The 15,481-nt window shown below is 35.8% G+C and overlaps 1 protein-coding gene across 2 annotated transcripts in view; it reads right to left on the bottom strand.

The window, feature by feature from the left end:
* nyap2b (neuronal tyrosine-phosphorylated phosphoinositide-3-kinase adaptor 2b) overlaps positions 1–15,481 on the bottom strand; it is a 121,951-nt gene that overhangs the window by 90,150 nt on the left and 16,320 nt on the right. The window lies entirely within an intron of this gene.

The following is a 15,481-nucleotide window of genomic DNA, read 5'->3' on the forward strand; positions in this document are numbered from 1 at the left end:
GTATTTAACGTGTTGTTGACGCTTTAAAATTCACGTGTATTTGACCCTCTTGGCCTTCCATACACATTAGATTTAATGAAGGGGTACGTGAAAAAAGGACATCGCGTTGTTTTGATATGGATTAATTTATCACAGAATATTTGTTCGGCAGCACTTGTTTAGTTTAAAAGTAGGCATTTCAAGCTTTCTATAGATATATCTCTCATGTCTCTTCGTTGAGTATTCATGGAGTTACAGTTCATTTTAATGTTTGTGTTTGTAAATGAAGATCAGCGCAGACCAAGGCTGCAGACAGCACACCTTGTTTGTTATCTTTATTTTATAAGTGCACAAAGTTTTGTTGTTATTATGTTTGTATCCAAAAAAAAGTAGACCCTTTACAGATTCGATTGATCTATTGCTCTTATCTGTACGATTAAAACTGAAAGTGTAATTTAAGTAAGTTTCGGGGTTATCAGGAGAAAATGAATCAAAACGCGTATATGCGTTAATCGACTCCAGAGTTAAAAGGCTGTTGTGACTTTTTTTCCTTCCAGTATTCATAAGCTGTATCACGCTGTCAAATTATATTTCATTTTGCACGTATTAACAGCTCAAAAACACCTGATTCTGCTCTTGTTGTGCTCTAATGGGTGGATTAGTGCATTCGCTGTGATATTGGAAGCTCTTAAAAAATGCTGATGAAGCGCTCATTTCTCTCTCGTCTTTCACTCTGTTCTTTAGCCAGACACATAATTTATTAATGAGATCTGACCCGGTAATAATAACATATGTTGGTTTAGCTTGTCAGTGTGAATGAAATGTGTAGCCTATTTATTTGTCCGATCTCGCCCCGAAACGCGGCTGTCATGTGGACTTCAAGTGTTCAGAGAAATACATCGCGAGCTCGCGGACATTTGGCTGCCGCGAATATATCATGTTATTAGTTTAAACAGTTCAGAAACATCTGAATTTAGCTCTTGGTGTGTTCTGAAGGGTAGATTGCGTACAATCGCTGATATAATTTAATTTTAAAAGGTCTTAAATAAGAATGAATTCGCTCGTTGTGAGCTCCTTTTTCAAGCCAACTTAATTATAAATAAAGAATAAAAGAAAGAATCTCAACTAGCCCTTGTTTTCCATTTATGAAGAAAATGGCAACTCTAATGATGATGTAATTATCTTTTTTCAAGGTTCCCCCTTTTTTTTCAATCAAGCCAAAGAACTATGACCATCGTGCTCTGTGACCGTAAATGCTGAATCAAATGGTGAATCAAAACAAATATGACAACTTTTAACCGCTGGCAGATATAGGCCTATATTATTGTACATTACAAATATTTGGATTCCTTATTCTGTCCCTTATTTGCTTAAAGAATAAATACTTATTTTCTACAAGAATAAAAATTATAAATAAAGAATAAAAGAAAGAATCTCTTATAAGTTGAAACAATAAAATGTCACAGTGCATGCTAAATAGCCTAAATTAACTTGTATCTTGTATAGTATCTGAAGACCTTAATTGCATGTCAGCATAAATCTAACAATATATTAAGATTATTATTATTTTTATTTTTTTTAATGTGACAGCAACTTTTATATCAAACATTTTGAAATCATCCACAGCTGAGCAACGCGGGAGGCAGGTTGAGCGTGCAAAGTGAATGCACATGGACAAAGTCATTTTCAGATGCAATGGAAAAAAAAGCTGGATAAAAACATACATGAAACTTGTAAATAGTTTACAACAGCCTAGATAAGGCCCATACTCTCTTCCTAAGTATATAATGTAGAATTTTTTTTACCCACAATAACACATTTTAAGTCCTCACCATCCACTTTCCTTCCGGTAAGACTGAGATGGGCCAACCACACTCACACCTTCCAAGCCTTACTGGACTCCGGAGCGGAGGCTAATTTCAAGGACACTCAATTCACACAGAAATTCCATCTCCCAATAACACCACTCACCAGACAGGTCTCCCCAGTATCTGCCTTACTACTGGTCCCATAACCCTTACCACATCAGGCAACCATACTAAGGCCATCACGTTTTTCCTCATGGATTCCCCTCTGGCACCCATAGTTCTGGGTCACCCCTGGCTTACTCAACAAAACCCCAGGGTGGATTGGCACCAGCATTTAATCTCTGAATGGAGCACTCAGTAGTATGAGTATTGTCTTGTGTCTGCTCATCTGTCTGTTTATGTGTCTGTGTTTCAGGAGAAGGCAGTGGACTGGATCTGAAGGAATTGTTTAGTCAGTCCCGTGCTGCTCCTCTGCATCATCCCTATGACTGTGCTATAGATTTATTGCCAGGTAAGTCTCTGCCTAAGGGCAAGCTTTACTCTCTTTCTGTTCCCGAGAGGGAGGCCATGGATAAATATATTTCTGATTTTCTGGCAGCAAGGTTCATCCTACCTTCCTTTTCTCCAGCCGGGGTGGGGTTCTTTTTTGTGGGGGAGAAGGATGTTTCCTTGAAACCTTCTATTGATTACCGAGGGCTGATCAACATCACGGTAGAGAATACATATCCTTTGCTGTTGATGTCTTCAGCTTTCTGGAGGTTGCAGGGAGCATCCGTTATCACAAGATTGGATTTTCCTAACACTTATCATTTGGCTCGCATTCGGAAGGGGTTATGAATGGAAAACTGTTTGTAACAGCCCCAGAGTGCATTTTGAATATTTAGTTATGCCGTTCGGGCTTTCCAACTCCCAAGCACTTTTGCAGGCACTCATGAAAGACCTACCTGGATGAAATATTTAAAAATAATTTTCATATTCTCTCCAGGAACACGATCAGTATATCGGCGAGTGCTTCAGAGGCTGCTAGAGAATGGTCTTTTTGCCAAGGCGGATAAATGTGATTTGCACGCACACTCTGTTTCTTTTCTAGGATACATCGTCTCATCTGAGGGAATACATATGGACCCTGACAAGGTTAAGGCTTTGGTAGATTGGCCAAGTCCAGATTCCCGTAAGGCCCTACAGAGGTTTGCCAGTTTTTACTGGTGTTTCATCCGCAATTTCAGTCATCTAGCTGCTCCTCTGACCACCTTGACCTCCCCCATAATGACATTCAGGTGGTCCGATACAGCTGAGGCTGTTTTCGCTAAACTTAAGAGCTGATTCGTTTCGGCCCCTATTCTCATAGCCCCTGATCCTTCACATCAGTTTGTGGTCGAGGTCGATGCATCAGAGGTGGGGTAGGTGCAGTTCTATCTCACCATTCTTCCACAAATCACCCCTGCACGTTTCTTTCCCATTGTTTATTACCCGCTGAATGTAATTATGTCATTGGCAACAGAGAGTTGTTGGCAGTCAAATTAGTGTTGGAAGAATGTCGTCATTGGTTAGAAGGATTGGGGGCATTATTATCGTTTGGACTGATCATAAGAACCTGGAATATATCAGGTCGGTTGCCCACCAAATTGATTATTTGTGCCAGAGGAGTTAAAGTCCGACGTCATTCAGTGGGGGCTTTTTTTCTTACGTTGCGTGTCATCTAGGATTTAATCGCCCCAGTTTTTGGTCAAACAATGATTCTGGTGGCCAATGATGGCTTACGACATTCGCAATTTTGTTTTGGCTTATCAGGTTTGTGCCACTAGTAAGACTTCAAATCGAGCCCCAGATGGGCTACTCCAACCTCTGGTGGCCCCTTCGAGACCCTGTTCCCACATAGCGCTAGATGTCATTACCGCCAGATGTCATTAAGTTACTGGGTGTGACTGTCAGTCTATCATTGGGGTTCCATCCCCAAAGCAATGGCCAAACCGAGAGAGCCAACCAAGATTTGGAGAGAGTGTTGCAATGTTTGCTATCCAAGAATCCTTCCTCCTGGGGCCCGTTCTTCGTACGTCGCTTATTACATCCGAGATCAAATGACACATTGGGTTCTTCGAACACACCTGTTGTGTATGATTAGTATCGCTGGATTGAGTTATCTGAGATAATTGTGCGTTCATGTGTTGTCTTAAAAGGGGATATGTATCGATACTCGAAACCATGATCAGCAGTGCAGCAATTGGCTGGTGGCAAGACGGCAATGTAACTACATCATATAATTTTAAACGACACCTGACGAAAAACATGACAAATTTCTGGACTTTTATAAGGAAACAGCCAAGCAAACAAAACTACATAAATGTTATATTAGATATATGAAACATAATAGAGACTTGTTTTTATTATATTAGAATTTTTTTCATGATTCCCAATTATTTAGATTCACAATTTATAATAGTTGTGCAGTCTTTACATTTTTATTTAAATGTAGAAATTATCTATTCATTTCATTTTATATTTGGAGAGATTTGTTACGTGACAGCATTAATGAAAGTTTCTTAATGGTCAATATCATGTTATCTGCATCTCCTGTGCTCCATCAAACCAATCTTATATAAGCAGTCATCACTCAAAATAATGCACGACTCTATTATCTGTATAGCATGTGTGTAAGACTCTAATACAATTATGAAGTAATAATTTTATGACAAATAAATATTTCAGTGAGTAAAACTGGCTGTCTAGTAGGCTGTTATGGACTACACAGCATTTTTATATTATTTTTTAATAATTTTTTAATGATTATTATTTTAAATTATTGTCCCTGGATCAGTACGATACTCTTGTAATAAAGTAGCGGTGGTAGCAGACATATTTTGAGTATCAGTTCTGGTTGAAAAGAAGCGATCTAATCCTGTTTACATTAAATAAGCCTGCTCCCGAGCAGGTTTAAGCTTTCAGATCTGTTGCTATGACAGCAGCTCCGGGATGAGCTTTGAAGAACCAAACGATCCAAGATCACGCCAAATCGTCAACAATCAAATCCAGCTAACTGAGTTAGCGACGTACGAAGAACGGGCCCCTGGAGTCAGCAACTCTCTCGATATTTGACCAATGTTTTGATAAAACATTGTAGCAGTGACAGTTATTTAGTAATTTATATCAGGAGTGCAAAATAATAAATCCGTATTATGCCACATTTTGAATAGAAATTCACCAATCATTCATATTCAGTCATGTGGCTCACTGAACAGTGTCAATGAGGATTTATAGACCAAAGATGCATATCTGCGGAGATATATGGATATGTTTACTTCATATTTCTTCAGACAGAATCATCATTTCTATTTATTTTCCACTGATTTACACAATCTGATGATATATAGCCTCTCCCAGCACTGTGTCTGTGTATTTGCTTCTGTGTACTCAAGCTGTGACCCAGACAGACTCTGATTGGACCTTCAGCTCACAACAACACTGATACACCTCTGTACACACAAAATATCCGAATAATAAACCTGCGATTACGATAGAAAAGCTTGATATGAGATTTTCTTGAGATCTGGGGCATTTTTATAAAAAATATAAAAAATGTACATCGGAAATGCTAAATTGTGCAGCGATGTGAGTTAGGAGTAAAAGTGTACTAATAATTTAATAAATTGTCGGATGTAGCTTGATGCTAACGTTAGCTCTAATGCTACTAATAGCAGGTGCATTTCTTCTTCATTACGCATTTCTGTCACAATAATTCACGTAAGGTCGTAATAAAATATTTTGTTGTATATTTATAGTAAGACTTTTGATAAATAAGGGGTAAATGCATACTGAGACTGAAGTGAGATTGCTGCTTTGTTGCTTTGTAAACATGGAAATACCACAAAAAAGGCTGATAAAGGTGGAATAAAACAAAAGAATAATGATAAAAAGAATAATGCGGATAATGTGTCATACCTGGTGGAGGTGTGAAAGACTCGTTTGGTGAGAACAATAGAACCATAGCCAAAAACACATACAGAGCACACAGCAGTGTTTACATGTGTGATCTTACAGGGATGACAAGTGCCATAAATTGATCTGATTAGCCTTCTCTAAAAACACACATGACATGGCTTTAGAAAATATTTCTAAAATTCACAGTTTTACAGATTCAATTATGAAATTTCTAATGAAGTTTTGAAAGACTTGTGGCTTTAGCTACACTGTATTTCTAAACTCATATCTCACATCAATAATTTTTTTAATACATTAAAAAATATGTTTTTAATATTTGTATTTTTGTTTTTATGTTTGAGCTTATATATCTCTATTATCATACCAGCTTGAGGAATTCTGATTCCTGAACAGTAAACTTTGAAGTGTCAGCTTTGTGAACAAATGTTGATTTTGATCTAGTCAGAAAGAATCATGAGCAGAAACCTCGATACCAAAAATGGGGGGTGACTGGTAAGGGGTTAATCTGTATGTATATATATATATATATATATATATATATATATATATATATATATATATATATTACATTTTACAATTACATTCAGTTCGCAATCCGTCCCTTTGCACCACCTGGTGGTAGTTTGACTTGCAGTTAACACCACGGCGGTGGCGGTACACGCTGCGGTATTACCCATTCTGGTTATCCACCTATTGTATATATCGCCAAGCATTCGAATGTTGTATCTCTTAAATTGTGAGTGTAGTTGCATCTGATCAAATGCGCATTCTTATTCAGTAGCTTGGGTTAAACTAATTTTACTTTGTTGGATCAGCAGCTATGCTAATGATGTCTCTATTTTGTTTCTATGCTTTGCCACGGGATTTACATCCCGTGGTAACTAGCATTTACACAAGCTCCAGTCTGGATCCAGAACACCTGAGAAGAGACGATGCTGACCCCTCAGAGGACCCCAGATGATGGTAACCCTGAATCAACAAACAGAACTAACAAATATTGCAACAAGTGTGACTGCATCATATAATAATTATTAATTAATAATGTTAATAATGTTCATCGTCTGGCTGACTACGTCTTGTATTATTTTTTTTTTAAATCCTGTCAAATTTGCACAAACTGACAGTCACCACTTATAAGCTACTACTAAATATTGTAGAAACATAATTTTCTGTAAAGTTGCTTTGTAACGATTTGTATTGTAAAAAGCGCTATACAAATAAACTTGAATTGAATATATATATATATATATATATATATATATATATATATATATATATATATATATATATATACACACACACACACATTTGCACTGTTGAAAATGTAAGTAAGCCATAAAATTGTCTGCAGAAATCTTAGTATCCATCAGCAGTGTTTGTTAGCTAACACATGCTAACAAACACTTACGGACCAAAAATTTTTCAATACTCCTATATCTGTCTATTTCACTTTCTTTGTCTATAACTGCTTTCAGAGTATTTTGACCTGTTGTTAATGACTGTTTACAAATTTAACTCTTATATGCTGTTCGTTTTGGGTATACACTCAAGCTGTTTGGTGTCTCTAGAGAAATTGGTGTGTGTGCGAGTGCAATCGTTCTGCATTGTGAATATGTGGACGGGTTTCCACTTCATTTTCGATTCTTGTATTTCTGCATTGTGCTGGATTTAGTGATTTTATGACAAATTCAAAAGAAAATGTACAGATTTGATAATTACCCCAACTTATTTCAATGTATAATATTAAATATTTCAACCATCCTTAGTGTGACCTTTTTCTTTTACACTAACAATGAACCAAATCCTTTTTTTTTTTCTTTTTTTTTTTTTAAAAAGAGATGGCAAGTGTTGACAACCATTCAAAGTCTCATGTGATTTAGATAAAGTGGACTTTTCTTTTTCAGCAAACGTCCTTTGGCTTCGAAAAGTCCCCAAAGAGCACCTAAGGGTTAAAGTAACATGCTGCTTTGGTTAATGGATCAGCAGAAGGTCTGGGGGGTCAACACTGACTGGGTCTGTTACAACTGGGCACCTGGTACTGCGTACACTGTCCCAGGTCAGAAAAATTCCAGAGCTCAGTGCCATTAGTGTATTTAAATGCATCTTGTAGGGGTGTAAAAATTCACTCGTTTTCTTGATGCATAACCCTGATGATTCATATGCATCGATCTTGAAACATGATTTTTGAAATGTGAATCGCCGATCTCGGACAGTAATCGATTTAAAACGCTAAGAATCGAATGAATCGTGATTTCTATAGTGATTCAATGTTTTTAAAATATATACACATTAAATTATTACAAGCACAAATTAATGGAGAGCTTGAACTGTGTTCATGCTTCACATCCATCCTTCACATGCTCCACTATTACCGCCCGAGACTGTCATTTGATTGCCCTTGTGCTCTGTATGTCACTGACGCAGCTGGTGTGTGATCTCTCCTTAGGACTCGTGGCCAGTAATACTAAAGTGAAGTAGCTTTACTTTTCTGTAGTTTGTCAATGGCTCTCTGCATCTTACTGACGGCGTTACCTGAGCAGTCGAAAGCTGTGTAATTATTGCATGGACGGAGCAGAACGCGGGGGACGTGTCCCCCCACTTTTATCATCATGGAACTTCGTCCCCCGCACTTTTTTGGTTGTGTTCGTATAGAGGTTTTCAAGAGCCAGTGTGAATAAATATAGATTTAAACTCAAAGAAAAAAGATAGTCTGTGCATGACCTGATATTTTTTTTTTTTTTTTTTTTTTTTTGGACCGAGAAGGCAAGATGTACATCATGGAGCGCTAAACTCTCCTGCAGTGTGTGTTTCATTCATACTCAAAACCGGAGGGCTCTCACGCAGAAAATCATACCAGGAAACTCCTAATATGGGCAACAGCGTCCAACTATCACTGTATGAATCAGTTGTTTTCGTTTTTTAGTAAAAAAAAAAAAAATCTCCAGCAGGTGATAAATAAAGTAGAAAAATGCGCTGCTAATTGACATAGCATTTGTTACAGTATATAAATTATTCTGCCTTATTAGGAGATAAAAAGTGTTTGTAGTATATAAACAAATCATTATTATTTGTTATTGTCCACCAGTTATAGATTTCTTAGCCAATTAAAAGCTAGAAATTAGAGAAAAATTACAGTTGCCTATGGTCTCCACTACCAGTCAAAAGTTTTTGAACAGTAAGATTGTTAATGTTTTTTAAAGAAGTCTCGCCTGCATTTATTTGATCCAAATACTGCAAATCAGTGAAATTTTGAAATATTTTACTAGCCTATTTAAAATAGCTGTTTTCTATTTTAATATATTTCAAAATGTTATTTATTGAGATTCCAAAGCCGATTTTTTTTTTGCATCATTACTTCAGTCCTTCAGAAGTAATTCTGATTTGCTGCTATAATATATATATATATATATATATATATATATATATATATATATATATATATATATATATATATATATATATGATATTATGATAATGTTGAAAATATTTTTTTCAGGTTTCTTTGATGAATAGACAGTTCATAAGAGCAGCATTTATCTGAAATAGAAATCTCATGTAAAATGATGTCTTTATCATCACTTTTGATAAATGTAAAGAATCTTTGCTAAATAAAAGTATTAATTTCTATAATTAATTTAACAAGAAAAAAAATATATATATACATACTATGCAGACCATAGTAGGAAACTTCAGTCTCTTGAAAATGGGTCAGTCAAAATAATGCAGGCATACACATAAACTGAAACCTTTACTGCCATTTATTTGACATACCTCATAAATCTCACTATATATATATATATGTATATATATATATATATATATATATATATATATATATATATATATATATATATACACACACTTACTAAGCTTTTGAATGATATAGTGTCTAATGTAGTGAAAGCTTTTTATTTCACATAAATGTAGATTTTTGGGTCCTTCTATTCATCCAAGTATGGTAAAAAAAAATTAGTCATCTGTTTTAAATATTGATAATCAGCTAATTTGCTTGATTTGAATGATTTCTGATTAATGTGACACTGAAGACTGGAGGAATGATGCTGAAAATACACCTTTGATCACAGGAATACATTACATTTAAAATATATTATAATAGAAAACTGTTATTTTAAATAGTAAAAATAGTTGACAATATTACTGCTTTTGCTGTACTTTGGATCAAATAAAGGCAGGCTTGGTGAGCAGAAGAGACTTAAATTTCAAAACATTAAAAATCTTACTGTTCAAAATCAAAAACTGTTGACTAGTGGGCTATTTACATTACAGAAATGTTATATCGTAATGCTATATATATATATATGTGTGTGTGTGTGTGTGTGTGTGTGTGTGTGTGTGTGTGTGTGTGTGATTTCTGTCCCCCTCACTTCTGAAAAGATGACTATGCCCCTGCAGGAATGTAAGTGTCTAAATCATACGCAAAGTTCCATTGAATGATAAAGGTGTTTTAACAATGCTGATGAACCGAATATATGAAGGAAACTGTTAAAATAACCACAGCATTAACAAGGACCTTGAAATAATAGCGCAAGGTTTATCTGATAATCAGATGCATGAAAGTAGCGCTTGTTGCTTTAGAAACAGACATCGGGTGCGTTTTCTCTCAGAATCATCATTCGCTGACGGAGAGAAAAAGTTAAATAACTATTATATAATTTTATTTCGTGAAAATGAGATAAAGAAGTTTTCAGAATGAAAAAGAAGTGATTTCACTCTCATAGACGTGCCAGGCTATATCTGCAGCTAAACTGAATAAAAGCAGAATGAAATTATAAAACATTAAGAAAAAAACAACACAATAAATAAATAACATTAAGAATGATGCAGTGCTAATTGACATCATTAGATATCACACTATAGAGACTGTGTCTGTTCCCCGAACTAGAAAATACAAAAAATGTCCAAACCAAGTTAAGGTTAACAATTTAATTGAGGTTCAACAAATAAAAAACAAATGCAATATGGATAAACAAATGATAAAGATTGGCTTATTGAATATCAGATCCATTTCTACGAAAACACTTTTTGTAAATAATATGATAACTGATCATAATATAGATGTGCTCTGTTTGACAGAAACTTGGCTAAAACCTGAAGATTACATTATTTTAAATGAGTCCACCCCCCAAGATTATTGTTATAAACACGAGTCGCGTCTAAAAGGCAAAGGGGGAGGAGTTGCTTCAATTTATAACAACGTTTTCAGGATTTCTCAGAGGGCAGGCTTCAAGTATAACTCGTTTGAAGTAATGGTGCTTCATATAACATTATCCAGAGAAACCAATGTTAATGATAAATCCCCTGTTATGTTTGTACTGGCTACTGTATACAGGCCACCAGGGCACCATACAGACTTTATTAAAGAGTTTGGTGATTTTACATCCGAGTTAGTTCTGGCTGCAGATAAAGTCTTAATAGTTGGTGATTTTAATATCCATGTCGATAATGAAAAAGATGCATTGGGTTCAGCATTTATAGACATTCTGAACTCTATTGGTGTTAGACAACATGTTTCAGGACCTACTCATTGTCGAAATCATACTCTAGATTTAATACTGTCACATGGAATTGATGTTGATAGTGTTGAAATTATTCAGCCAAGTGATGATATCTCAGATCATTATTTAGTTCTGTGTAAACTTCATATAGCCAAAATTGTAAATTTTACTTCTTGTTACAAGTAACGAAGAACCATCACTTCTACCACAAAAGACTGCTTTTTAAGTTATCTTCCTGATGTATCTGAATTCCTTAGCATATCCAAAACCTCAGAACAACTTGATGATGTAACAGAAACTATGGACTCTCTCTTTTCTAGCACTTTAAATACAGTTGCTCCTTTACGCTTAAGGAAGGTTAAGGAAAACAGTTTGACACCATGGTATAATGAGCATACTCGCACCCTAAAGAGAGCAGCCCGAAAAATGGAGCGCAGCTGGAGGAAAACAAAACTAGAGGTATTTCGTATTGCTTGGCGGGAAAGTAGCATATCCTATAGAAAAGCATTAAAAACTGCTAGATCTGATTACTTTTCTTCTCTTTTAGAAGAAAACAAACATAACCCCAGGTATTTATTCAATACAGTGGCTAAATTAACGAAAAATAAAGCCTCAACAAGTGTTGACATTTCCCAACACCACAACAGTAATGACTTTATGAACTACTTTACTTCTAAAATCGATACTATTAGAGATAAAATTGCAACCATTCAGCCTTCAGATACCGTATCACATCAGATAGTGCACTATAGACCCCCTGAGGAACAGTTCCACTCATTCTCTACTATAGGAGAGGAAGAATTGTATAAACTTGTTAAATCATCCAAACCAACAACATGTATGTTAGACCCTATACCATCTAAGCTCTTAAAAGAGGTGCTTCCAGAAGTCATAGGTCCTCTTCTGACTATTATTAATTCCTCATTGTCATTAGGATATGTCCCCAAAACCTTCAAACTGGCTGTTATTAAGCCTCTCATAAAAAAGCCACAACTTGACCCCAGAGAACTTGTTAATTATAGACCAATCTCGAATCTCCCTTTTCTGTCCAAGATACTAGAAAAGGTGGTATCATCACAATTATATTCCTTCTTAGAGAATAATGGTATATGTGAGGATTTCCAGTCAGGATTTAGACCGTATCATAGTACTGAGACTGCTCTCCTTAGAGTTACAAATGATCTGCTCTTATCATCTGATCGTGGGTGTGTCTCTCTATTAGTTTTATTGGATCTTAGTGCTGCGTTTGACACAATTGACCACAACATTCTATTGCATAGACTTGAACACTTTGTTGGCATCAGTGGAAGTGCATTAGCATGGTTTAAATCGTACTTATATGACCGCCATCAGTTCGTAGCAGTGAATGAAGATGTATCATATCGATCACAAGTGCAGTATGGAGTACCTCAAGGCTCAGTACTAGGGCTGCTACTCTTCACGCTTTATATGTTACCCTTGGGAGATATCATCAGGAAACATGGTGTTAGTTTTCACTGTTATGCTGATGATACGCAGCTCTATATTTCCTCGCAGCCTGGTGAAACACACCAATTTGAAAAACTAATGGAATGCATAGTCGATATAAAAAATTGGATGACGAGTAATTTCTTACTGCTAAATTCAGAAAAAACAGAGGTGTTAATCATAGGGCCTAAAAACTCTGCTTGTAATAACCTAGAACACTGTCTAAGACTTGATGGTTGCTCTGTCAATTCTTCGTCATCAGTTAGGAACCTAGGTGTGCTACTTGATCGCAATCTTTCCTTAGAAAGCCAAGAGTTCTTACTAGAACCAGGAAGTATGACCATATTAGCCGGGTCCTGTCCACACTGCACTGGCTCCCTATCAAACATCGTATAGATTTTAAAATATTGCTTATTACTTATAAAGCCCAGAATGGTTTAGCACCACAGTATTTCAATGAGCTCCTTTTACATTATACTCCTCTACGTCCGCTACGTTCTCAAAACGCAATTTGATAATACCTAGAATATCAAAATCAACTGCGGGCGGCAGATCCTTTTCCTATTTGGCACCTAAACTCTGGAATAACCTACCTAACATTGTTCGGGAGGCAGACACACTCTTGAAGTTTAAATCTAGATTAAAGACCCATCTCTTTAACCTGGCTTACACATAACATACTAATATGCTTTTAATATCCAAATCCGTTAAAGGATTTTTAGGCTGCATTAATTAGGTAAACCGGAATCGGAAACACTTCACATAACACCGTACTTTCTACATCATTAGAAGAATGGCATCTACGCTAATATTTGTCTGTTTCTCTCTTGTTCCGAGGTCACCGTGGCCACGAGATCCAGTCTGTGTCCAGATCAGAGGGTCACTGCAGTCACCCGGATCCAGTACGTATCCAGACCAGATGGTGGATCAGCACCTAGAAAGGACCTCTACTGCCCTGAAAGACAGCGGAGACCAGGACAACTAGAGCCCCAGATACAGATCCCCTGTAAGACCTTGTCTCAGAGGAGCACCAGGACAAGACCACAGGAAACAGATGATTCTTCTGCACAATCTGACTTTGCTGCAGCCTGGAATTGAACTACTGGTTTCGTCTGGTCAGAGGAGAACTGACCCCCAACTGAGCCTGGTTTCTCCCAAGGTTTTTTTCTCCATTCTGTCACCGATGGAGTTTCGGTTCCTTGCCGCTGTCGCCTCTGGCTTGCTTAGTTGGGGTCACTTTATCTACAGCGATATCATTAACTTGATTGCAAATAAAAACAGACACTATTTCAACTGAACAGAGATGATATAACTGAATTCAATGATGAACTGCCTTTAACTATCATTTTGCATTATTGAGACACTGTTTTCCAAATGAATGTTGTTCAGTGCTTTGACGCAATGTATTTTGTTTAAAGCACTATATAAATAAAGGTGATTGATTGATTGATTACAGTACATAAACTATAAAGTAAAATTTTACCTTATTCTGTGCAGAAAATTAAAATAATAGCTAAATGTAGTATATAAATTTGCCATTAGAAAAAAAAAAAAAAAAAAAGTATTGATTACAAATGATCGATTATTGTAGAGCAGTATATTTGATTTCTTAAAGCAAACTAAAAGTGATAAAAAGTGATACAAATTATATGAATCATGATAATACACTGGCTACATACATAAAATCATTTTATTTGACGTTTCAGTCACTTCTGAAATGATGGCTATGCCCCTGGTGTGACAAAATGTTAGCTCATACATAATTTTTAAGATGTTTTTTTTTTTAATCTTACATAAATTACATACATTTTTACGTACGCCATGTTATGCCATAGTTTCTTTAAACTAGCATCTAACAATGGACAATATATTTTTTTTTTCTTTTTTTTTTCTAACCTATGGTTCTCTAACCATAAAGGCTGTCTGTTATTTGCCCCAATTTAGGGGAAGCATTTAAATAAACCTGTGAATGCACTTAAAGAGTGCAGAATCTAATCGTTATAATCAAATTGTATCAAATTTAATTATGATTTGAATCAAATTGAATCGTCTAAATTTGCAAAAATCATTCTTGAATCGAAAAACTTTGAATCGTGAATCGAAGCGCTGCCTACCCAAAGATTCACAGCCCTAGTATCTTGTCATTCATCAGAACTCATGCGCCATAAAATAGCGCGACTTGAAGAAAAACATTACAGTGTAAGTTTAATGAATTGGTTATTGCATATATTTGTTATTAAAATATAAAATGTCAAGAATATGCATTATGTGAAACATCCAACTGCTTTTTAATCACTTAATTAAAAGCACCACAATTATTACATTGTGTTGTCTGTTACATAGTACACTGAAAATCAAAATGTTTAAATCAAGCTCTATAAAAGCTTTTTTTTTTTTACATCATGTTGTAAGTGTGTGCCACCAGGTAATCAAATGTTCTACACACTTGTGGTCTTAGACCAAAATACAGGAAATACGTAATCTAAGTAGACAAGTGGTCATGTGCAAACACAGTACATTTGCCTGTATTGGGACTGGTCTATCGCTTTAAGCCCAAAGTACACTTCCACAATCTGGATTCCGTGATAGTCCCTGTACAACAGCGCACACTTATGATGGGACAGAAGAGTTCACTTAATAGTACTTATACTAATTGTACTAATAGTACATGTGTTTAACTTGTCGATCCATGCTCATGTGATTGATAAATTTCTTTGAAAGCTGCGTGAACGTGAGAAAATTAAGTACACCCGGGGCTTCAGCCTTTTAATCTCT

The sequence above is a fragment of the Carassius auratus genome, unplaced genomic scaffold, assembly GCF_003368295.1.
Source record: "Carassius auratus strain Wakin unplaced genomic scaffold, ASM336829v1 scaf_tig00030707, whole genome shotgun sequence".
NCBI classification, from domain to species: Eukaryota; Metazoa; Chordata; class Actinopteri; order Cypriniformes; family Cyprinidae; genus Carassius; species Carassius auratus.